This window comes from Budorcas taxicolor, chromosome 8, assembly GCF_023091745.1.
Source record: "Budorcas taxicolor isolate Tak-1 chromosome 8, Takin1.1, whole genome shotgun sequence".
Lineage (NCBI taxonomy): Eukaryota > Metazoa > Chordata > Mammalia > Artiodactyla > Bovidae > Budorcas > Budorcas taxicolor.
The window spans coordinates 45,927,503-45,953,701 of NC_068917.1; positions in this window are offsets into that span (position 1 = coordinate 45,927,503).

The window sequence follows — 26,199 nt, forward strand, 5'->3', positions numbered from 1 at the left end:
ACTGAAGGTTCAGAGTTGCACAATGATGTGGTAGAGACATGGAACTAGCGAAAAGGATTAGAAGCTGACCTTTCTCCTTTTCTCAGCGCTGGTCTACTTGTTTTTCTAGACTCTCTCCTCTTTCATCTGTGGCTCACCTGAAGACCCCCATCTGGGCTCTCATTTTGGCTTCAATCCATGTACAGCTGTCTAGCTCATATACTTTTCTGACATGAGAAATCCTGCTTGGGTCAGTCAAATCACTTTAGCTAAAATATAAACATTAGATTAAAAAAAAGAAAATAGTGCCAGAAACTCAACTTACACAATTTCATTTAATTCTTACAAAACTCAGGGAAGTAGGTGTTACTTTTACTAATAGGAAGCTGTGAGCACTAGGCATAGAAAAGTCAAGGGACCTGTTCAATGTCCTCTGGCTCAGTAAATTAGTTCTAGAATTTAAAACTAAATCTGTCCCTGAGAAAATGTTCTTGGTAAGTGAAAAAAAAAAATCAGATTGCCAAACAATAATCTCAACTTTACTTCACAAACTATCTTATATATAAAAGAATCAGGGGAAAAAAATCTACCAAGTGTGTATCTGGAAGTAAAGGAAATAGAAGTGATTCTTATCTTCCTCTTTTGTAAAAATGTTTTTCTACATTTTCTACAATGAAACATTTGCTTTCATAATAAAATGGCACAGCAAATGTTATCCAAAAAAAAAAAAAGATATTAGATCTGTGAAAGTGACATTGAACTAGGAGTTCAATAGCAGGAATATAGATGTTAACTTGTCTTAATTCTTTTTGGGGTCAAGATGCCCTCATGTACAATTAGATAAACTTAATGAAGTCTAAGAGTCCTTTTATCTTTCACTTAGCATCAAAAATAAAATGCAAGTAAGTTCTCACCTAAATTATAAGTCAATCCATGTGTCCCTAAAATGTTATCTGCTTCACACTTAGACTATATCCAGTCACTAAGCCCCATTCAATCTAAGTGGAAACATTTGATCTTGGTACAAAGGAACTTGCTCTCAGCTTGATTTTCACATCCTAATTTTTACAAATGACCCTCCTTTGATTATTCAGAAATACAAGAATGTAAATGGAAAGGTTATGCTGACCATTCAACAGTAATTATAAACTTACTACACTAAAAGAAATCACTTATGAGCTCTGTTTTTATCTCTTCCAGATACCAGTCTGTGACCTTCACATAGCAATATAATCTATTTGAGCTTCATTACCTAATTGGTAAAATCAGAAAGGTAGACTAGACATGCACTGTTCAAAACAGTTATGGAAACTGAAATTAATTAAAGGTACGTACAATTAAAATTCAGTTCCAGTCACACAAGTTGCATTTCAAGTGCCAAACATCCAGATGTAGCTAGTGGTTTGTGGCTGCCATATTGGATGACACAGATATACATTTTCATCATCATAGGATACACTATCAGACAGTATAAGAATGATAGCTTAATTTATGGAGCATTTTATAGGTGCATATGTAAATCTCCTTTGATTCCCTTTTGTATATGAAAGAAAGCAGGAGCTGATAACTATTTAACAGATGGGAACTAAAGCCCAGAGAGGCAAAAACAACTTCCCAAGTTCAATTCCAAATCTTTCCACTCCATCATTATGCCTTCTGAAACTAAATATCCTCAGCTGTCTACAGAGGCAACGGATGCTCACTGACACTTATGAATTCTGAGAAACCCCAGGAAAGGTTGCCAAATTTGATCAAGTAGCAAACAATAGCTATCTTGTTTGTGCCTGGCATGGTACTATAAACACCATGAAAGAAAAGGTCCTTGTACCCCAGGAGTTAGCAGTATGGTTGAAAGCACAAGTTTCATGAATTAAAAAATAGTTTTTAACCTAGATTTGAACGTGAGATGCTACTAAATTTTAAAAGAAACAGGGAAAATAAACAAAAGTGGATTCTTTGCTGATCAGGTATCAAGACACCAGGAGGGTGAGCAGAGAACTGCTGTTTTATAGTAATTATTATTTGCCTTTTTAGCTGGGTACAAATATTGCTTTAAGAGAAAAACTATATGAAAGAAAAAAATCAGTGGGACTTTTATGAATTATGTGTTAGTCTTCTTCTCTGTAAATCAAATAATTACAGTTCTAATACCATTCCTTTTGAATCAGTCATTTCCCAATTTTTATTCTTTGACGTGATTGATTCTCCCTTGTAAATTCCCTAAGAAAATCTCAGTCTAAATTACTTCCCACCATGTCTGAAAATATATATAATCTGATATATGTATGTTTTAATTTTTTATCTTTAGACCATCTTCTTGGCATGTACCACTAACGTCTAATTTATATGCATAAGGTCAGGGACTATACATAATATACAATAAGCACTTAAACATTATTTGTTAAAGATATGCAAATATGTACTAACACTAATAATGTACCTAGGCAATGAAAAAATATCTTGAATAATGAAGAAAATGAATGAAACCTAGAAAAAAAGGAAAAAAAATTGATAGAACTAGGTAGCAGAATTTGTGATCTCACTGACAAAATAAGTTTTATAAATAAAAAACAGAAAGCATACACAAACAAACAGCAAGATCCTCTATGATCCACCTCCTAGAGTAATGGATAGAAAAACAAAAATTAACAAGTGGGACCTAATTAGATGTATAAGCTTTTGCACAGCAAAGGAATCTATAATCTACAATATTGGTGAAAAGACAACCCTCAGAATGGGAGAAAATAAAAACAAATGAAACAAAGGATTAATTTCAAAAATACACAAATAGCTCATACAAATCTATACCAGAAAAACAAACAACCCAATCAAAAAGTGGACAAAAGACCCAAAAAGATATTTCTCCAAAGAAGACATATAGATGACTAACAAACACATAAAAAGATACTCAATGTCATTATTAGAGAAATGCAAATCAAAACTACAGTGTGATATCACCTCTTACTGGTAAGAATGGCCATCATCAAAAAACCTACAAACAATAAATGCTGGAGAGGGTGTGGAGAAAAAGGAGCCCTCTAGCACTGTTGGTGGGAAGATAAATTGCCATAGCCACTATGGAGAACAGTATGGAGATTTCTTAAAAAACTAGGAACAAAACCACCATATGACCCAGCAATCCCACTACTAGGCGTATACCCAGAGGAAACCAAAACTGAAAAGGATACATGTACCCCAGTGTTCATTGCAGCACTATTTACAGTAGCTAGGACATGGAAGCACCTAGATGTCCATCAGTAGATGAATGCATAAGGAAGCTGTGGTACATATATACCACATGGAATGGAATAGTATTCAGCCATAAAAAGCAATACATTTGAGTCAGTCCTAATGAGGTGAATGAACCTAGAGCCTATTATACAAAGTGAAGTAAGTCAGAAAGAGAAAAATAAATATTGTATACTGATGCATATATATGGAATCTAGAAAAATGGTACTGATGAACCTATTTACAGAGAAGCAGTGGACACAGAAACAGAGAACAGACTTATGCACATGGCTGGCGAGGAGTGGGGGCGGGAAGGAGAGTGTGGGATATGGAGAGGGTAGCATGGAAGCATAAATTTCCATGTGTAAAATGGATAGCCAGTGGGAATTTGCTGTATGACGCAGGGAACTCAAACCAGGGTTCGGTAATAACCTAGAGGGGTGGGATGGGGATGGAGGCAGGAGGGATGTTCAGATGGGAGGGGACATGGGTAAACTTATGGCTGACTCATTTTGATGTTTGATAGAAACTGGTACACTACTGTAAAGAAACTGTCCTTTAATTAAAAATAAATAGATGACCAAAACATTTTTAAATTCAAACTTGAATTTGATACAATAGGAACCCGTGGATTTTTCACTCTATCACATGCTTATTTCTCCCACCTATACTTCTTTAGTCTAATCCTCTGATTTTACAAATGTTGAAGTACTTTGTCTCAGATGCCCTTTCCTTTAAGTCAAAGATTTTCTTCCTTATATCAGGATATTTCACATTAGAATGCAAAAGATATGATGTTACTTTTATTTGGGGAAACAAAGAAGCAAATATCTGATTTTAAGGGGTTTGCAATCTAATTGTAGCGATAGAACATGAAAACACTAAACAATAGTACTAGACACCCCAAATAAATCATGTAGCCGCTGCCTTCTCCAGTCTTACAGTCTTGTACTTGACCAACAAGATCTACTGTGTCTGTGTGTTTATGAATGTTGTGAGTCTCCTGTCACATCACTATCAAGAGGAAGCCTTCCCTTCGTGACTGCATCTTCAAATTTCAATGTGTGCTACATGATCAATCAAAATCTCTTATTTTCTCACTTAAAAGTAAAGAAAGTTGAGATAGGGTCAAGTCGCCTTTTCCCAGTAAAACAATAAGCGCAGGTGGCCCCAATCCTTGAATAGACATGATATCATCCAGTTCAAAGCTGAATCCAACCTGTCTTTTAACCGACTTGAGGCATTCTTTTCTCCAAGAATCCCCATTATAAATTTTCCCCATCCTGTCACAAAGTAGGGTGAAATGTATAACTATGTTGGTCAAAATGCTTATTTCAAATGAAAAAGGAGCAGAGCTCAAACTATGGAAGGCTAGTACTAGGATAACTACATTTGTAGGAGTTGCTTTTCCATAACAATCTTAAGAAAAGAATTTTTCTTAATAACTGGCATTCTCAAATGCCCTGGGTTCCAAATTACTGTTCAGCCTCAGAAACTCCATTTGCCTGATGTCAAGTCTCTGTGATTTAAGCCTCTAAACTCCCTGGAATCTACAGCTAAGGCAGTTGCTTTTCAATCCTTCTACCTGCCCATATGTCCTGGCATGTGTGTATTAGTAATGATGAACCAACAGTGTTTCTACACATCTATGTAATCCTTCAGTGTAATGGGAAAACCAGTCTGAGCCCTGCACTCTAAATCACATTCTGAATATTAGCATTTACTTGGTCAATCTTGTTTCTTCCATCTTTTCCTTATGGAGGAGAGTAAGTCACCTAACTCAATAATAAATCACTGTATTGTGTAAATACTTCAAAGGTGTTATGAACTAGCTAATACTGACTGGTTCTACCAGAGGAGCAAGTAAATTTTACAATAATAGCAAAACAACTGAATCTATCAGAAACCTGTTTAAAAGTACTCTTCAAGACCGAAACTTTATAGGTTTTACCAAGGGTGAAAGCTTTCTTGATCTCATACTACTTCGCCCATCAAGAAAAAATTTGTTTTTTGCCATTTTTAGAGAGGACAAGCTACCTGCACTGGAGAACTTGATGAGAGCTGATGGGCATGACTTTTAGAGAGTGGCTATGTAGTCCAATACCTGAAAACACAGGCAGCCCCTTAAAAAAAAAAAAAAATCACTCGATCAAGAATGATTTTGTTTTGTTTTACATGATGCTAAACACAGAAGAACAACAAAACCCCAATCTGCAGAAGCTCATGGCACTGATGTAGGTTAAGGTCTAAATTACTCTACTGCCATGCTAGGTGCTCTGGGACTGGCTATAAAATATAAAACCAAACAACTAGTAGCATTCTAAAATCATAGAAATAATAAAATGTTACAGTTGGCAGCACCACTGAGAGATCATCAGGTTAATTCTCTTTTTGGACAAAAAAATGAATCTTTTTAATTTAAGATGACATTGAACTAAAAAACAAACAAGCAAACAAAACACTTGATAAATGTTACTGATTTAGGCCAGTGAAAGGAATCCTTCAATTTTACAGTAACAAAGCATTCCAGTAATTAGCAAATTTCCAATAAATTCTTATATTCATTCATTCATTCAGAATTTTTAAGGCCCTACTACGTGCCCAGCTTTGCTATAGGAACTATTATTTGTCCTCTGTTTTACCCACAATAGAAAATTTTAAAAAGCTTGTCATTTTCTTTGAATGAGTTTCTCACTTAAAGTCTACTCTATTTACAAAGTTACAAACTTTTGCACAGCAAAAAAGCCATTAAAAAAAAAAAAAAGACACCCTATGAAATGAAAGAAAAATATTTGAAAATGATGTGACAGAACAAGGGCTTTATCTCTAAAATATACAAACAAAGCCAACAAGCCAGTCAAAAGATGGGCAGAAGTTTTTAATAGACATTTCTCCAAAGAAAACATACACATGGCCAGTTAGGTACATGAAAAGACGCTCAGCATCAGTAATTATTAGGGAACTGCAAGTCAAAACTACAATTCACACCAGTCAGAAAAGCCATCATTGAAGTCTACAAATAACAAATGCTGGCAAGGGTGTAGAGTAAAGGGAACCCTCCTACACTGTTACTGGGAATGTAAGTTGGTGCAGCCACTATGGAAAACAGTATGGAGATTCCTCAGAAAACTACGACCAGAATTACAATATGATCCAGCAATCCCACTCCTGGGAATATATCCAGAGAAAACTACAATTCAGAAAGATACATGCATCCCTCTGGTCATAGTAGCACTATTCACAGTAGCCAAAACATGGAAACAACCTAAATGTCCATCAACAGATGAATGGATAAAGAAGATGTGGTGCACATACACAATGGAATATTACCCAGCCAAAAACAGAATGAAATAATGCCATTTACAGCAACACGGATGTAACTAGAGATTATCATCCTAAACAGAATCAGAAAAATAAAGACAACTACCATATGATATCGCTTAAATGTGGAATCTAAAATATGGCACAAATGAACCTATCTACAGAACAAAAATAGACTCATAGAGAAGAGACTTGGGGTTGCCAAAGGGGAGAGAGGAAGGAGAGGGATGGACTGGGAGCTTGGGGTTGATAGATGCAAACTACTACATTTAGAATGGGTAAACAACAAGGTCCTAATGTATAGCAAAGGAACTATTTTCAATATCCAATGATAGACCACAATGGAAAATATAAAAAAGAACGTATGCAGATAGAAATACCCATGCCCTCTCATTGAACAAAAGATGAATCCAACAAAACTTATACAATATTTTTTAACTGAATATCAAGATAAATAAGGATACAGATCAGAAATTGAAAACAGGAGGTGAAAGGAAACACCCATAATTTATAAATATGGAGTTAAAAGCTCACATTCCATTGTGAGCATCCTGGAAGCCTAGGTGCAAAGTGAGGCACAGTGAGTTGCATGGTTTATATTAACAGGAGGGGTGGGTGTGGTGGTGGGGGCGGGGGGAATGTATCCAGTTTTTAAGAGAGACAAAGATTTTCTCAGCATTTGAAGGCAAAATAACTTATACAGAGGCTTATGTAGTGAATATTTTCCTTAAAACCTGCCTACAGCAATGGAAGTGGTAGGTTTCTCAAAAGTAAGTCATTACTTATCATCTCTTAATGTCGCATTCAGTCTAGTAGAATGTCTGACATATAGTAGGTGCTGAAAACATGAGTGAACAATAGTAAAGAGAAAACAAATGCTGTTCAAGACAGACAATTCTATACTTGAGGATGGGCCATGATAAAGTGATTTAAGAATGAGATTCTTGAAATGATTACAGATTAGTACATGTTTTTATTTTGATTTCTTGAAATGCACCAAAATCATAGTAAAATCACATTTAAAAAAAAATCAAGGAGAATGGGTTAAGAGAATAAAACTGACAGACGATAAAAAGCAGAGGTTCTGAAGAGCTGAATTAGAAAACCAAAGAGAGCTGAAAACTACATCTGTAGTAATGAGGACCCAGAAGTCAGCAATTGAACTGAAAAACCTGGAAAGAACTAGAACTGGAATTACTAGGGGACTATGAAATGTTTCCCTGGTGTGGAAATGTGAATGGGCTAGAAAACAGGAAGACTAATTAAAAAACTACATAAGAATCAGTTCCACCCCAACATCCTCTCTCCAACAAACAAAGCTAAGGAATTACCCCTCACAACCCTTGAAGAAGACTCTAGGTTAAGACTGAATGGGTTGGAACCCAGGGAGTTCTTAATTTGTAAATGACTGGCATAGCAAAATGTAGGCATAAGGTAAGAAGTTAAAAAAGAGGAAAAAAAGAAAATTTATTTTATTTTAAAGTTGTGGTAGATACACACAAGATAAAATTTACCATATTCTTGCTAAGAATTTACCAATTCTTTTCCCATTTAGGTTGTAACAAAATATTGAGCAGAGTTTCCTGTGCCATACAGTAGGTCCTTGTTGGTTATCTGTTTTAAATATAACAGTGTATATCCCCTTCCTCCTGAACCTCCCTCCCACTAGTCATTTGAGGAAAGCATCTGAGATAAGAGAGGGAAAACATAACAGGTAATCAGAAAAAGACAATATGAGAAAAATAAAAGTACAGAAATTATAATTACTACTTTTTGATCATTGAAAGAAGACAGAACAAGGAAGGTTCAAAAGGAGAAACCAACACAGAAGAAATCAAAGCGGACACTAATAGATGGAGAAATATACCATGTTCATGGATTGGAAGAATCAATATAGTGAAAATGAGTATACTACCCAAAGCAATTTACAAATTCAATGCAATCCCTATCAAGCTACCAGCGATATTTTTCACAGAACTAGAACAAATAATTTCAAGAATTGTATGGAAATACAAAAAAACCTCGAATAGCCAAACCAATCTTGAGAAAGAAGAATGGAAGTGGAGGAATCAACTTGCCTGACTTCAGGCTCTACTACAAAGCCACAGTCATCAAGACAGTATGGTACTGTCACAAAGACAGTAATATAGATCAATGGAACAAAATAGAAAGCCCAGAGATAAATCCACACACATATGGACACCTTATCTTTGACAAAGGGGGCAAGAATATACAATGGATTAAAGACAATCTCTTTAACAAGTGGTGCTGGGAAAACTGGTCAACCACTTGTAAAAGAATGAAACTAGATCACTTTCTAACACCACACACAAAAATAAACTCAAATGGATTAAAGATTTAAACGTTTAAGACCAGAAACTATAAAACTCCTAGAGGAGAACACAGGCAAAACACTCTCCAACATACATCACAACAGGATCCTCTATGATCCACCCCCCAGAATTCTGGAAATAAAAGCAAAAATAAACAAATGGGACCTAATTAAAATTAAAAGCTTCTGCACAACAAAGGAAAATATAAGCAAGGTGAAAAGACAGCCTTCAGAATGGGAGAAAATAATAGCAAATGAAGCAACTGACAAACAACTAATCTCAAAAATATACAAGCAACTTATGCAGCTCAAGTCCAGAAAAATAAACGACCCAATCAAAAAATGGGCCAAAGAACTAAATAGACATTTCTCCAAAGAAGACATATGGATGGCTAACAAACACATGAAAAGATGCTCAACATCACTCATTATTAGAGAAATGCAAATCAAAACCACAATGAGGTACCACTTCACGCCAGTCAGAATGTCTGCGATCCAAAAGTCTACAAGCAATAAATGCTGGAGAGGGTGTGGAGAAAAGGGAACCCTCCTACACTGGTGGGAATGCAAACTAGTACAGCCACTATGGAGAACAGTGTGGAGATTCCTTAAAAAACTGCAAATAGAATTGCCTTATGACCCAGCAATCCCACTGCTGGGCATACACACTGAGGAAACCAGAAGTGAAAGAGACACGTGTACCCCAATGTTCATCGCAGCACTGTTTATAATAGCCAGGACATGGAAACAACCTAGATGTCCATCAGCAGATGAATGGATAAGAAAGCTGTGGTACATATACACAATGGAGTATTACTCAGCCATTAAAAAGAATCCATTTGAATCAGTTCTAATGAGGTGGATGAAACTGGAGCCGACTTATACAGAGTGAAGTAAGCCAGAAAGAAAAACACCAATACAGTATACTAACACATATATATGGAATTTAGAAAGATGGCAATGATGACCCTGTATGCTAGACAGCAAAAGAGACACAGATGTGTATAATGGGCTTTTGGACTCAGAGGGAGAGGGAGAGGGTGGGATGATTTGGGAGAATGGCATTGAAACATGTATACTATCATATAAGAAATGAATTGCCAGTCTATGTCCGATGCAGGATACAGCATGCTTGAGGCTGGTGCACAGGGATGACTCAGAGATGTTATGAGGAGGGAGGTGGGAGGGGGGTTCATGTTTGGGAACGCATGTACACCCGTGGTGGATTCATGTCAATGTATGGCAAAACCAATACAGTATTGTAAAGTAAAATAAAGTAAAAATTAAAATTAAAATATATATATATATATTTTAGAAGCTGGAATTAAAGTGTGCTAGCAGAAATGAAAGAAAAAAATCCAATACAACGATTAGAATATAAACTTGAGAAAATCTCTCAGAAATCAGAGGGGAAAAGTCAAAAAGATGGTGAAGGGGAGAGGAAATTTAAGAAAACAAGAGGATTCATATAATATGTGAATGGTAAAATTTCCTGAAAGTGAAAATATAGGAAATGAAAATAAATTATAGAAACAACAGATTTTTTTCTAGATTTGAAGAACATGAGATCCTAGAATCAAAGGGCACACTGAATAAGCATCACAATACCAATATACCAATGTAGAGAAATAAATTTCAATAAGGAGGCCAGCATACTGAGAACAAAAGAAAACTCCCTTAAATCTCACTGAAGAAATGAGCAATCAGAGTGGCAGTGGACTTTTCAACCACCTCACTAAAAAAAAAGAAAAAAAGTAACAATTCCAAAATTTCAGTTTTCAACCAAGATTTTCATAATCAAACAGATGACTGGTCAAGATCAAGTATGAAGATGGATAAGATGTTCAGATATGCTAGGTCTCATAAACATGATGTCTTATGCACCCCTTGTCAGGAACTACCAGAGAAGGTGTTGGATCAGATAGTGTGGTGGCCTCAAGATGGAAAGCCACAGGATCCAGAAACCAGAGGATCTAACAAAAGACCAAAGTTAAATCCTAAGAATAATGGTAAAAGGGGCATTGACATCTGTGAATGTCAAAGGAATATTTCAGAAACAAGAGTCATATTTGAATATGTCAAGAGAAAATTTTTCTTGTTTTTAAGTTGTGGTTAGATATACACAACATAAAATTTGTGTACTCTTGCCAAGAATTTACCAATTCTTTTCCCATTTAGTTAAATAATGTTAAATAATATTGAGCAGAGTTTCTTGTGCCATACAGTAGGTCCTTGTTGGTTATCTGTTTTAAATATAGCAGTATGTACATGTCAATCCCAAACTCCTTTAATTATCCCTTCCCCCCACATTTCCCCATAGTAAAAGTTTCATAATAAGTTCATTTATACAATTTCTTTTTAGAATCAACAATATAAGCAATATCATATGATATTTCTTTTTCTCTGACTTACTCCACTCAGTATGACAATCTCTAGGTCCGTCCATGTTGCCACAAATGACATTATTTCACTCTCTTTAATGGCAGAGTAAGATTTTATCATATATATGTACCATAAGCAATATTATACAATATTTCTCTTTCTCTTCTAACTTACTTCACTCACATGACAAGCTCTAGGTACATCCACATTGCCACAAATGGCATTATTCTTTTTAACGGCCAACTAATATTTCGTTGTATATATGTACCACATCTTTATTCATTCCTATGTTGATAGACATTTAGGTTCCTTCCATGTCTCAGCTATTGTAATTAGTGTTTCAAAGAACAGTGGGGTGTATGTATCTTTTTGGATGCTCTCCTCCAGATATATGCCCAGGGGTGGGATTGCAGAATCACATGGCAGCTCTATTTTTAGTTTTTTAAGTAATAGATTCTGTTTTTCTAATCCATTCAGCTCATCTGTACCTTTTGAATTAGAGAGTTAAATCTATTTCCATTTAAAGTAAGTACTGATAGGGAAGAACCTAATATTATCATTTTTTGTTGTTTTCAGAATGTCTTATAGCTTTTTTCAGTATCTCATTTCCTATCTTCCTGCCTTTTTTTTTTTTTTTTTGCATCTAGTTGGTTTTTATAGTGACATCCTTTGATTCTTTTTTCATTTCCTTTTGTGCATCTTCTGTAGATGTTTTCTTTGTGGTTACCATGGGAATCACTGGTACATACAACATCTTCAAGTTATAAAAATCTATTTTAAGCTAACAACTTGATTTCAATCACACATAAAAATCTTCTACTCCTTTATTTCTTCACTCTCTTGCCATTTGTTACTGATGTCACAAATTGCATCTCTCTATATGTCTATATGTAGTATGTGTTTGTTAAATAGATATTATCTTTTTTAATGTTTTTGTCTTTTAAATTCTATGGTAGATTAAAACTTAATGTGACATAGGCAGGATATCGGAGAAGGCGATGGCACCCCACTCCTGTACTCTTGCCTGGAAAATCCCATGGATGGAGGAGCCTGGTAGGCTGCGGTCCATGGGGTCGCGAAGAGTCAGACACGACTGAGTGACTTCCCTTTCACTTTTCACTTTCATGCACTGGAGAAGGAAATGGCAACCCACTCCAGTGTTCTTGCCTGGAGAATCCCGGGGACGGGGGAGCCTGGTGGGCTGCCATCTATGGGGTCGCACAGAGTCGGACATGACTGAAGTGACTTAGCAGCAGCAGGCAGGATATACAGTGATGCTGGAATGGAGAGGCTGACCTCCAGTAGACTATTATTGAACTGAATAGAATTATAACTAAAATTATCTCTTAGAGTCACTGGAAAATGACCAGGAGCAGGCAGAGACTGGAAGGGAGTATACTCTTAATAGATAGCTGGTGCTTTGGATGAGAACTGGGATAATATAGCTTTATTAGCTAATTGTATCCCAAACTCCAACCCCAGGTTTCGTGACATAAAATCACAGCCTTGTCAGCTCAAGGTGGCAAACAACAGAGTTCAGATTATCAGAGCAGCAGGGAAATTAAGGGAATGATTTTTGGAAGTGAGAGAGGATCAGAAAGACTGGTATCTAAAACCTGAGCATAAGCTCTGCCCAAACCCCTGGCTGACTATTATACTACACGTGCACACAGGAGACCCCAGGGAGCTCATCAAAAAGGCAGGCAAAACTAGAGGATAGTCTACACTTGGAAGACTCGATGGCCCCTGAGGAGGTGTGTGAACTTCTTATGCCTTGGCTGAGTTCAGCACCCACCCCATGCATTTCAAGTGGCAAAAAGTAGAAAACTTTCTGACTTCAGATGTCAGAGGGAAGAACTTAGAGCTGAAGGAGTAACTGGAAATTTGGAACCACATAGCAAAGGAACCAGAGAGAGGCTGAACTCCAAAATCTTAGTTTAAATTTGCTCAAATTCTCAACTGATTAATAAAATACACAGGCAAAAGGGAGATACCCAGAGGGCCATATTTATAAAGCAGCAGCTGGAAACTGAACAAAGTTAGGTGTTGAACAATCTGAGAAGTCAGATTTTGTGGTTTTAGTTCAGACAAGGTAACTATATGTTACAACAAATAAACAACCCCCCGAAAACTCAAAACCAAACAATAAACAAAAGCATAGCATAGTTTTGAACCAAAAATTCCTGGAAATGCAAAGAAACAGCAAAGAGTAATACACACAGGGAAAAATGAATAATCAAAAGAAATATAAATCAAGTATACCTGGGCATTGTATTTAGCAGAAAACTCCTTAGAGTAAATATTATAAATAGGTCAAATGATGTAAATAAAATATGCTCAAAGGATTAAAAGAAAATACAGTGTTAATGAATACAAAGACAGCAAATATAAAGAGAGAAATGGAAACTACATAAAAGAACTAAGTAGAAATTCTAAAGCCAAAAAATACAACAGAAATTAAAAGTCCACTATGGCGAGTGAAACATTATCAGCAGCAGAACTATGATTTTAAAAAGTATCCATGAACTTTGAAGAGAAGGCAATAAAATGATTCAATCTGAAAAAGGGAGACAATAAAACAATTGAAGAAAAAAACAAGGCATTAGAGCATCGTGGGGGAAGTAAAAAGCCATCTAGCATGCTTGTAATTAGAATTCTAAATTGAGAAGAATGGAATACAAGGGAGGGAAATATTTTTAAAAATAATGTCAGAAAATACAAAACCTACACATAAATGTTTATAGCAGTTTTATTCATAAGTACCCCCAAACTGGAAGAAACCAAGATAACCTTCAGTAGGCAAATGGATAAATTCTAGAATATCTGTACAACAGAGTATTATTCAGCAATTTTTAAAATGAGCTATCAATACAGAAAAGGTATGAAGGAGAGTTAAATGCACATTGCTAAGTAAGAGAGCTCAGTCTAGAAAGGCTACATACTGTGTGATTCCAACTCTGTAACATTATGAAAAAGGTTTAATATTAATACTATGGAGACAATAAAATGATCAGTGGTTGCCTGGGTTTTGAGGATATCTGGAGGGATAAATAGGTGAAGCGCAGAAGATCGTTAGCACAATGAAACTATTTTGATACTGTAATGATGAATACATGACATTAGGCATTTTTCAAACTCATAGATCTAGACAACACACAAAGTGACATTGTATGTAAATTATGGACTCTAGCTAATAATGTATCAACACCGGTTTGTTAATTGTAACAAATAAACCACATTGAGACAAGATGTTACTAATACAGGAAATTGTACAAGGGAGAGAAGCTTATATGGAATTCTCTGTATGATCTGCTCAATTTTTCTAAATCTAAATAAATTGCCCTAAATCTAAAAATTTAGTAAATCTAAAACCGCCCTAAGAAATAAAGTCTACTCATTTAGAAAGCTTCTTACATTTGATAAAGAGGAACATAAATTACTTAATGGTGTGAAATGTTCCTCAGCTGCCAAGCGCAATTGTTGTGAATATTGTGCTAATTTGTGATTACTTATGAAGCTATGCACTGCAAACTAGGAAATGGACATGAGAAATTCTTAGGAAATGACTCTTCTTTATTCAAGAATCTGAGAGGAAGGATTTGACAAGTTAATTAATTCGTCCTCTCTCTTTCCTAAAAGCTTTTGCCACTCAAATCATTACCACATTTTGAAGTGATTTCTGTGTAGCCACAGCATCACAACCCACCAAATGTCAGTCTTTTTGATTTGGGGATGCAGGGAAAGAAATGTAGAAAAGCACTTCTCTAGGGACAAAGAAGTGTGGGTCACAAGTGCCAATATTTGGGACAGTAGCTTGTGCTGTGTGTGTCCTGAGCCACAGATCCTGAGAGACAGAGGTGTCTGGGTATTTTATAATAGATGATTTTTGTGTCTCTGTGACATGTGGGGCCTTCTGTGGTGTGAGGCTCCTCCTGCTAGGGTTTAAAGGAAAAAACAAGGAATGGTATAAAAGTTTTATTTAAAAATACCACACTAAATATAAAAAAGAAACAGGTAGCATAAGGAAAAGTCAATGCTTTGGAGAGATGTCAAGGCACAAAGGAGAATGGGCAGAGATTGCTATTTATTGGTAATTACTATTTCACATCAAAACTAAGTGCATATAATGTTTTCATTAAAATTCTTTTAAAAAAAGAAGAAAATTGGGGGGACTTTTATAACTTTATGACACTATATTTTGGCTTCGCCTTCTATAGGTTGAACAGTCCCAGTTCTAAAACCATTCCTTTTAGATAGGGTCATCGTTCAGTTTTATTCTTTAATGTACTTCTCCCTGTTTATTCCCTTAAGGAAATCCCTTTAGTCCAAATAAAATGATTTCTAATGAGACCCTCAAATATATGTGACATGGTGTGTGTGTGTGTGTGCACATATATCTATGTGTATATATGTTTTCTTCACTTTTATCTTTAGCACATCTTTATTGATATTGTCCAGTTAAGATCCATGAAATCAAGGACCACACATTGCACACAGTAGACGCTTGAAAAGTGTATGTTAAATGAAGGTGCAATTATGCAACTAAACTGACAATGCTCCTAGGAGCAGTGAGGAGGCATTTTGGTAAATAATGAAGAAAATTAATAAAGCCCAGAAAAAAATTGGAGAATAGGATGACAGAGCTAGCTAGCTAGCTAGATACTAGATAGATAGATAGATAGTACTACATATTCTTATAAAAGATGGGGAACAGGACGTAGACTCACAAGATCTATAGCCCACTGTTTCTGTGCTCCATCTTCCCCTGCGCAGCCCTAGAGAATACAGATCAAATAGATACAGTGTCAAAGCTACAGGGGTCTAGAGTAGAGGAATGTTTTGCAACTTTGGCACTACTGGCACTAAATATTTCTTTGTTGGTAGGAAGCTGTCCTGTGCACTGCAGCATGTTTAGCAGAATCCTTGTCCTCAACTCTCTAGATGCCAGGAACATTCTTCCTTTAAAGGTTGCCCTTTGACTGCAACAACCAAAAAGTATTCAGATATTGAGACAATGTCCTCTGGGAAGCAAAATCTCCCTTGGTTGAAAACCATAGACCTAGAGTTAAATAACTGTGTTATACTCATTCACTGGCTTTATATGTAATAATGTGGAACATACTCATAGCATGGATAGTAAGAATACTGGGGCCACTTCCTTCTCCAGGGTATCTTCCTGACCCAGGGATTGAGCCCAGTCTCCTGCATTTCAGGCAGATTCTTTACCATCTGAGCCACCAAGAAAGCCCATGTTATCTATCAGGGTACCTATTACAGGTATCATAGTAATTTGTAGATTACTTATATTTATTTTAAAATTGCTCAACATGATGAAAAATTATCTTGCATGTAAATTATATATATTTTAAATCTTCCTGTTAGCTCCTCTCCCCTCCATTTCATTGAGGTAGGGGTAGAAGGCCACAGTAGCTTAGCAGCTAGAAGGGTGTCTGTGATGGTCCATTAATCACCATGTAAAGATGTATTCTCCCCCTCACTCTCTGCTGCTTAGGTGATCACTGTGCATTGGATGTAGTAATAAGTAGTCTTGTCAGAGTGAAGTCCAGTGTCTCTAACCACAGACTTTACACTGTAGTTATTAGAATAACGGTGGAACAGTTGGTACCCCTGTGTGTGCGTGCATGCTCAGTCACATTTCACTCTTTGCAACCCCATGGATGGAGCGCTCAAGGCTCCTCTGTCCATGGAATTTTCCAAGCAAGAATACTTCAGTGGGTTGCCATTTCCTTCTCTAGGCCATCTTTCCCACCCAGGGATTGAACTTGTGTCTCTTGCGAGTCTCCTGCATTGGCAGGCAGATTCTTCACCACTGCACCACCTGGGAAGCCCCTCGCATGTGTCATATACCTGTGAGAACTCAGGGCATTCAAAGCTAGTAAAGCCATATATGTCATTCCTATATGTTCACTGTACATATACTGGCTTCCTGACCTCACCCTTCTGGTTGTAGGTTTCCTGTATATACAAATCAGGCAACACTAATATGTTGATACTAATAAGATGTAGAATCTTTCTCTGGGCAAAGACGGGTCTTAGAATATGGTGCTATGGTCAGAATCTGGATTTGAGTCATCATTAATCAAAACAAACATTCCACACAAAGAAATGGAATAAACTGTCAAGGATTTTTAATCCTCTAAACTGTTAATTCCTTTACTTTTGGTGTGTTGGGGCAAAGTCATGAAAGACAAGTTGATAACTTAAAACTTTTAAAATTTATTGTGATCTGTGTGCTGCTGAGAAATGCATAATTTGGGGATTTAACACCTGATTAGCTATTAAATGGCTGTCAGGAGAAAATTCTGCAGTAATCGGTTTAGCTTTTAGCCCCTAATTATCGCTTCATAGTGGATTTGGGGTGAGATAATTGAGAACTGCAACATTTAAAGGGCTCCAATTGGGCATTTTTAATACAATGAAGTGAATTATTTCTCTATGAGGACTGCATTTAACACATATTGGTAACAAGGAAGGAAATGTGATAGTGCATGGGATTTTGTAAAGTGATTTAAAGTAGTTGATTCATTCATTATGCAATTAAGTGGAGCTCAGCTGTGTATAACGTATCTGGTGTCTCGGTCACACAATGTCTTTCAAAACTCCCTGAAATTCATTGGAACGATTTCATTTTAATGGAGAGTAGAGCACTAGTGTTGCTACCTGGACTACTTAGCAGATTCTATCTTAGATACTGTGACCTTGGGCTGGTTCCTTTCTTATTTCTTTTATTTTCTGCCAAGTGAAATATCTATCATTTGATACCCATTTATATAAAAACTCTTAAATGCTCGGCCCTGGCAGATAGTTCTTCATTTATTGCTAACATGGACTTGCCATCATAGTGAGATTGTTGCATACTGTCCAGCCCTCACACACCCTACACTCACAACTGTTCACCCTGGTGGCTCAGGGAGTAAAGAATCTGCCTGCAATGCAGGAGACCCAGGTTCAACCCCTGGGTTGGGAAGATCCCCTGGAGAAGGTAAGGGCAACCCACTCCAGTATTCTCGCCTGGAGAATTCCATGGACAGAGGAGCCTGGCGGGCTACAGTCCATGGCGTAGAAAAAGTCGGACATGACTGAGTGACTTTTCACTTTCAACACACACTCTCTTCACCATGATATCAACAGTTACACTCTTCTCTAAAACTGTCCAAATCCTCTTCAATCTTTCAAAGTTCTCTTCAGATTAACAAATGGCAGCTGGATGCATTCTGTATAACAACATATTAACTACAAAGATGGTAGGACACAATCTCTACCCTTACAGAGCACACAAGTAGACATGTTGCTCAGGAAGGGAAATGGAAGGACCAGTTTCATAAACTTACCTTTTACTTTCCCACCCAACCAGTCCAAAGTGACTATTTTGTCATTAATTCATTATTTATTCATTCAAGAATCAGGGCATTGACCACCTACTATAGTCCTTTTTCTGTATTCCCTTCTGTTTGTATCACATTGAAACAGGATAGGACTTTTCATCTAAAGGCCATTTCACATCCTGATAATAGAACACTGATTTGGGATGGGGTGGCAAACTACCCAATTCCAGAAAATAAACCCTAATGAGTATAAACCAATAGCAGGGATTTCACTTCCTTTCGCAAGATACTTTTCTAGACTTCCTCATATCCAGAAGCAACCTGAAAGACAGGTCAACAGAAATATAAATCTAAACCAGGCCTACATCATAGAAAGAAATAGAGAGAAATATCATAAAAGCAGTCAGGAAACGAGATACACTAACTTCAATAAAGCAGCGATAAATATTAGGTCTCAGCTGAAACAACAAAAGCCAGGAAACAAGGCAGTGACATTTCTAAAATGCTGAAAGATAGGACTGAAAATCTAGAATTCTACCCTTCAAAACTGAAAGTGAAATAAATACAGTTTAAGACAAACATAAACTAAGATAATACACCACCAGCAAACCTGCTCTAGAAATAGTAAAAGTAAAAGAAATAGTAAAATGAGTTTTGTAGGGAGAAGAAAAATGATCCAGGAAAATGATCCAAGAAGGGAATTGTAGGAAGGAATGAAGAACAGAAAAGGTACAATGTGCTCAATGTAAATAAGCACTGATTGCATGTAACAATGAGAGTAATCTCTCAAAGGATTTGAAATATACGTAGAATTAAAATATATGACAATAACAACACAAAAGGCAGAAGGGGCAAATCCTAAATCTTAAATACCAAAAGGCAGAACCTCAATTATGATTAATTGGTGATAAATCTCTAATGTCATCACTAGAAAAATTTATAAAGGAATGTATAACCAACTAGCTAGAAATAGGGAATTTGAATACTAAAATATTTGATTACTATAAAAGAACCAAGGAAAGAGAGCAACAGGAACATAAAACGGATCAAAAGGAGAAAATAATAGTAAGACAGAGATAAATTTTAAATATATCAGTAAATATATTACATTTAAATTAATTAAATACTTCACAGAAAAGATTAATACACCAGCCAGATAAAATACCAAAACTCAGTTATGTGCTGCCAAACACAGACGTATATGCCTGAAATACAAATACCCAAAAAGATTTAAAATTAAAAAAAAAAATACTGTACACACTAGCCAAAGAAAAAAATCCCCTGTCACTACTATCAGAGCAATTCTTCTCTAAGGCAAGGAGAGATACAGAACTAGATACACATATAAGGCAAAAACATGGCAGGGATTCCACAATAATGCAGGAGTCAATCCACTAGGTAGATGCCGCCCCAAACATAGCTTCAAACAGGAATAAAGTGCTTTGAATCATAAGGGTAAAGTTGATTCAAAAAACAAAACTTACCTTCCCAAACCACTGCGCGCCATGTTTCATCATAGCTCAGCTTCATCACGGCTTAAACCACTGTTAGTTTGATTTCCATCACCTGCAATTGAAAATTTTATACCATTCACCTGGTCACCAGGCTAGAGTGCAAAGACCATCATCGTTGAGACAAATGTTTGCAGGTGGATAGAGGACAGCTACAAAATGATGTCAACCATAATCTCCTATGACGGGAAGCGGTCTTTCAGACGGCCTACCCTCTGTCCATCCTGCCAATGAAGAAATGGGGAACCAAGTGGGGGTACCTTGGCTCAGCTAACATCACACGTTGATGTGGTGGTTGAATGAAGAGGAGCCCTTAGATCCTGACTTCCAATAAACGTGACCACCTGGCGCTGTTAAGCATTTCTCTGGTTTGTTTTAATATTATTGCTACAGTGTAACTTAGCTTTACCTTCCACAGTGCCATTCATCTCTTCACCAAGTTAAAACACTTTACCAGAGTACAATTTCACAGTGAAGAGAAGAGGGAAATTAAATAACGGTAGGTGCTGACAGAAAAACATGAATCCAAATCTAGTTTGGAACAGGCACTTTAGACTCATTACCCACAGACCCACACATACCCCACAGCTCTGAGTATCACAACACTTGCGTTGTTTCCAGGCAGGATCATTTCGTCTCTGTGTTAAGAAAGCCAGAACCAGGAACAATGTGCACTGAAGTAGAGGGCCTTGTCTGGGGCAAAAATCCTCCCCTTTGCCGTACATCTGGGGCTCATTGAAACCTTGATGGCCAAACCTCACTTCCATGTGGCTCCTTCTCCATAGCAGCTGACTTGTGCTGAAATCGAGTTTCTTGTTCTGCCGTTCCCATACGAATGTTGGCAAGAGGCATTCTGGCCACAGCACACCAGAGTCCCGCAGGGCCCCCATCGAGGACATATGAGTGTCTAGACACACTCGATTTCAGGCTGCCTGACAGCAGCAGCACAATCCCCCGGTGAGGGATTTTTAAACAAGTTGGTGATTTTCAGATGACGGATGCCAGCCACAGGAGTTTAAAGTGCTTCTGTGCATCTTAGGCTGCTGGTGAAATACCAATTTCTCCTTTTTTTAGAACAATTATTTCTTTTATTTCTCCCCAGACGAGCCCTCAGACATTCTTCTCCTCCCTTCTGAGGCTCCTCTTGGAAAGAGCTAGCACAGTAGATCACGCTGGGCGACTCCCCAGATACAACTGCCGAACACAGGTGCATTCTGGGGCTTGGGCGTCTGGCTTAGCCTCTGATTTGCTGCAGGAAAAATACTCACTGTAGTTTCCCAATTCCCAAATATGGCTACTTTGAAGATGGATAGGATGTATTAATTTTTGTGTTTTTACAGACGTATGCTCTGCAGACATAACAGAATTTTTCCAAGAAAGGAAGAGAGAATTGACTTCAGTTTCTGTACCTTAGGAACAGCAAGACAGGATTTGTGGGTCTTCTTGTCTCTTAAAGGAGGCAACGGGGATTCCTGAAATGGAAATAAAGAGCCTGCTGTTTGACCTGGAGCTCTTAAGACCCACTTTTAAACTTCACGTGGTTGACGGGGAAAGCAACATGTGAAGCCCTGACACAGTGTTCGGCAATTAGAACTCGGTAAATAACCGTCCTTTCCCCCTCTCCCCACATTTTCCCCCTCATCTCCACTGCCAAATATCAGACTTTTGTTACTGAGGTTTTGCTAATAGTAATGAACTCTAAAGATGGTTTTTTGATCTTCAAAACAGCTTTAAAAAATCTGGTATCCTTAAGCAGTGTTATTATGAAAAGCAGAGTCTCCATGGGTCAACCTAAGAAACTAGGCAGTTTTGTTAACAGAGGTTTATCAGGTGAAATTTATTTTTTACCAAATATTTCTTGATGTTTAATAACTTTAAAAGTTAGCAATGATAACTTTCCCATGCGTGTGTGTTAAGTTGCTTCAGTCGTGTCCAACTCTTTGAGACCCTATGGACTATAGCCTGCCAGGCTCCATGGGAATCTCCAGGCACAAATATGGCATGGGTTGTCATGCCCTCCTCCAGGGAATCTTCCTGACTCAGGAATCAAACCCACATCTCCTGCATTTCCTGCATTTAAGGTAGATTCTTTACTGACCCAGCCACCTGGGAAGCCCTTATAATACTTGCTAGGATTCATAAAGTGGTTTAGAGTTTACAAAGCCTTTTCATACCCATTGTCCCTTTCGACCCCTTTAACAATCATGGGAAATAAGTAATGGAGGGATTTAATATGTGGAAACCAAGATGGCACAGCATCAATGGGGCAAAAGACAGCAAGTTAGCAACAAGCCTGGGAAGCGATAAAAGGACTGTGTTGGGGGTGGGAGAGTAAGGGCCATATGTTTTCTGTGGTGAATGCTGGGCTGTGTTGCCCAGGCCCCTCCCCATAAATGAAAAGATTTGTGGCCCTTGTTTTGGAGTGTAGTGTCAACACAAAGCCTCCAGCCGTCCGCCCCTTCAGAGACTGCTTCAGCTGCAGAGCTTCTCATTCCAAATCCTGTCCCTTGCTGCCAGGGCAGCAACCCACATCCAAAACCTGACTGATGCGCTTGTTAAGAGCCCAGCTTTCGGTCAATTGGCTCCAATACGTCATTGTAGCTCCAGATTTTCTTACAGTTTTGGTGACATCACAACTTGACTTGTCTTTCTACCTCAGCATATTCTCTTCCCTTCTCTATCAGGGCTATGAGTCCAAGGGCACCCCTAATAAATACCTTGTACATCAAACTCTGACTCAAAACTGCTCCCTGGAGAACCCAGCATGGGTCCATTGGCTCCAGGACCGACTGAAGAAAGAAGATGGCAAGATGGGGTTCTGGAGACGGACCACACACTCATCACCTGGTTGTCAGTGAAGATCCAATTGCTGTTCGTCAGTAAAGTACTTAGTCCTTGGCACAACATGACTGTCCAGTTGTTAAATGGACACTTGGAGCTGAACTGGGAAGGTATATGGGCAGAAAGGCATGCATTAATGGTACTTTATATCAGACTTTTGAAAACTACGTGGGGAAAGAAACTAAGCGCAACAGATTCCAGTGGCTGAGCTTGAATGACATTCTAGAAAAAGATAAAGAAGTCTTAGAGCTATTAATAGGCAACTGAAAGCCAAATAAGACAATGCCACTTAGTGGCATATGAAAACAATCTCATTTTCTGCAGGGGGGGTGGGGGCGGGACCAGAGCCAGAGCTTCATTATAAGAATAGCCAAACTACCTTATTCTGTTTGGGCTGCTTTAACCAAAATACCACAGACTGGGTGGTTTATAAACAACATACATTTATGTCTCATATGCTGAAATCTGGGAAGCCTGAGATCAAGGCCCAGGCGTGTCTTATGTCTGGGGAGGCCCACTTCCTGGTTCATAGACAGCCATCTGTCCCTGTGTTCTCACACGGCAGAATGGGCAAGGCAACTCTCTCTGAGACCTCTTTTCGAAAAAGAGCACTCACTTCATTTACGAGGGTTTCATCCTTACGACCTAGTAACTTCCCTACAACACCCTCACCTCCAAATACCATCCCACTGGAAATTAGGTGTCAACATATGAATTTTGAGGGGACACAAACATTCTGTCTCTACTACTATCCTCCAAAGAAGGTTAAAGTTTGCGCCAAGGAAGTTCTGCTATTTCAAGGTCAGGACTCTGGCAAAATCTGGGACCCTGACATATGGGATGGAAACATCTGGATTGGTATGCCCAAAACTTTGAATCGTTAGGCTTTCCTGAACTTCCTGAGTCTAAATAAGTGGACTAGCCCTCCCTAGGAAGAATTAACATCACCTCCTTGCTTGAAGACCATGAAGAGACCTCCTCAAGAAGGCATGTCCCCCTCCCCGGACCTGCCTGCACCTTCTCTTTTGGACTCTAAAGTTAAATCTCAGCATAGCCTAGCTGCTGATATGTTTGGCCTTATAAGGGATAAAAGGGACTATATCCATAAAACCTAGCCACTAGGTATGCTGCTGCTGCTGCTGCGTCGCTTCAGTCGTGTCCGACTCTGTGCGACCCCATAGACGGCAGCCCACCAGGCTCCCCCATCCCTGGGATTCTCCAGGCAAGAACACTGGAGTGGGTTGCCACTTCCTTCTCCAATGCAGGAAAGTGAAAAGTGAAAGTGAAGTCGCCCAGCCATGCCAGACCCTCAGTGACCCCATGGACTGCAGCCTTCCAGGCTCCTCCGTCCATGGGATTTTCCAGGCAAGAGTACTGGAGTGGGGTGCCATTGCCTTCTCCAGCCACTAGGTATGGTGGGAGTTAAAATAGATATTTCATCAAGAGGGCAAGAACATCAAATGAGATAAAGAAGAGTTTAATGACTTGAGAGTACTCTCCTGAGAAACAGAATTTAATACCCTGGCAAAAGACCCCAGAAGATAATGTAAACTTCCTTTGAGGATGACTCCTAGAAACCTGGAAAAAGTGACTGTCCACAGCCAGTGAGGTTCAAATATCACAGTTCTCATGGTAGTTGATAAAGGAAGGGAGTAAAAGAATTAGAGAAGTGGGCATGCTAAAGTGGGTATACTACGTAAGGCCAGAAAACCCAAGTAAGCATGTTCCAGAGGAAAGCCAGAAGGCTGCATCAATCGTCAAGGCCATAAAGAGTGATCTTGTAAGAGAACAACAGCACCACGACAGTGTCGAGTGGTGCTGTTTCTACAGATCAGAGCTGTCTGTAGGTAGTCGTCACAGACCTGGGCTCACTGACAGTGACAGGGGCGGCTCCAGAACGATGGAAACCAGGCAGTACTGCCAGACGTTGAAAGACAGGTAGATGGGATTACTCTAACCAGCAAGTCAGAGTGGCAACCAAGGCGGGCCTGACCTTCAGAGCAATGGAGTTTAAAGAATGCAGCTTCCCCGGGGCAAAATGCTTGGACAACCAATAGGGACGCTGTTCAGACTGTACCACCAGAGGAAATTAGGAAGGATGATCAGATATCTGAATACGTTGCCTTAGTAGAATACCACAATTCCTTGCCCAGTTTCTGGATCCGATCCAGTTTTTGGATCTAGAATCCACTGGCTGAGGAGACAACTAAATCCGCAAGAGGAAGAACCCTGCTATTAATACAAGATGACAGAGATACATAGTAAAAATAGTTTCAGTCTTTCCCCAAAGAAACCTCATTTACTCAGAAAACTGAACACTGAAGCCAGGGAGATATCCAAACATTTTCATTTGTTAATTTTTTCAGCTTTGTTGAGGTATGACAAATAAAATTGTAACATTTTTAAAGTGTATATGGTGATTTAATAAATGTGTACATTGAGAAGGGGCTTCCCTGGTGGCTCAGACAGTAAAGAATCTGCCTGCAATGTGGGAGGCCCGGGTTTGATCCCTGGGTCAGGAGGATCTCCTGGAGAAGGGACATTCCAGTGTTCTTGCCTAGAGAATTCCATGGACAGAGGAGCCTGGCAGGCTACAGTCCTTGGAGTCGCCAAGAGTCAGACATGACTGAGTGGCTAACACTACAGCTATACGTTGAGAAAGGATTTCCACCACTGAGTTAATTACCACATCTATCATCCTACACACACACCTTTGTGTGCGTGTGTGAGAACACTTAAGTTCTACTCTCTTAGCAAAGTCAATTACACGATACAGTTTTTTCAACTATAATCACCATGTTATTCATTAGATCCTCAGATCTTATTCATCTCGTAACTGAAAATGTGTGCCTTTTTAGCAGCCTGTCCCTATCGTTTCTCCCACCTCCCCAGTCCTAGGCAACTATCAGTCTATTCTCTGCGTGTGTGAACTCAACTTTGTTTTGTGTTAGATTATATATGTAAGTGATACCATACAGTATTTGTCTTTCTCTGCCTGGCTTATTTCACTTAGCATAAAGCTCTGCAGCTTCATGCATGTTGTTGCAAATGATAGGTTTCCTTCTGTTTTAGGGTGAGTAAATATACACACACACACAGAGACACATAAACATATACATATTCATTTCTTTATCCATTCATCTGTCAATGGACACTTAGATTGTTTCCATACCTTGGCTATTGTAAATAATGTTGCAATGAATATGAGAATACAGGTATTTCTTCAAGGTACCGATTTCATTTCCTTTGGTTACATAT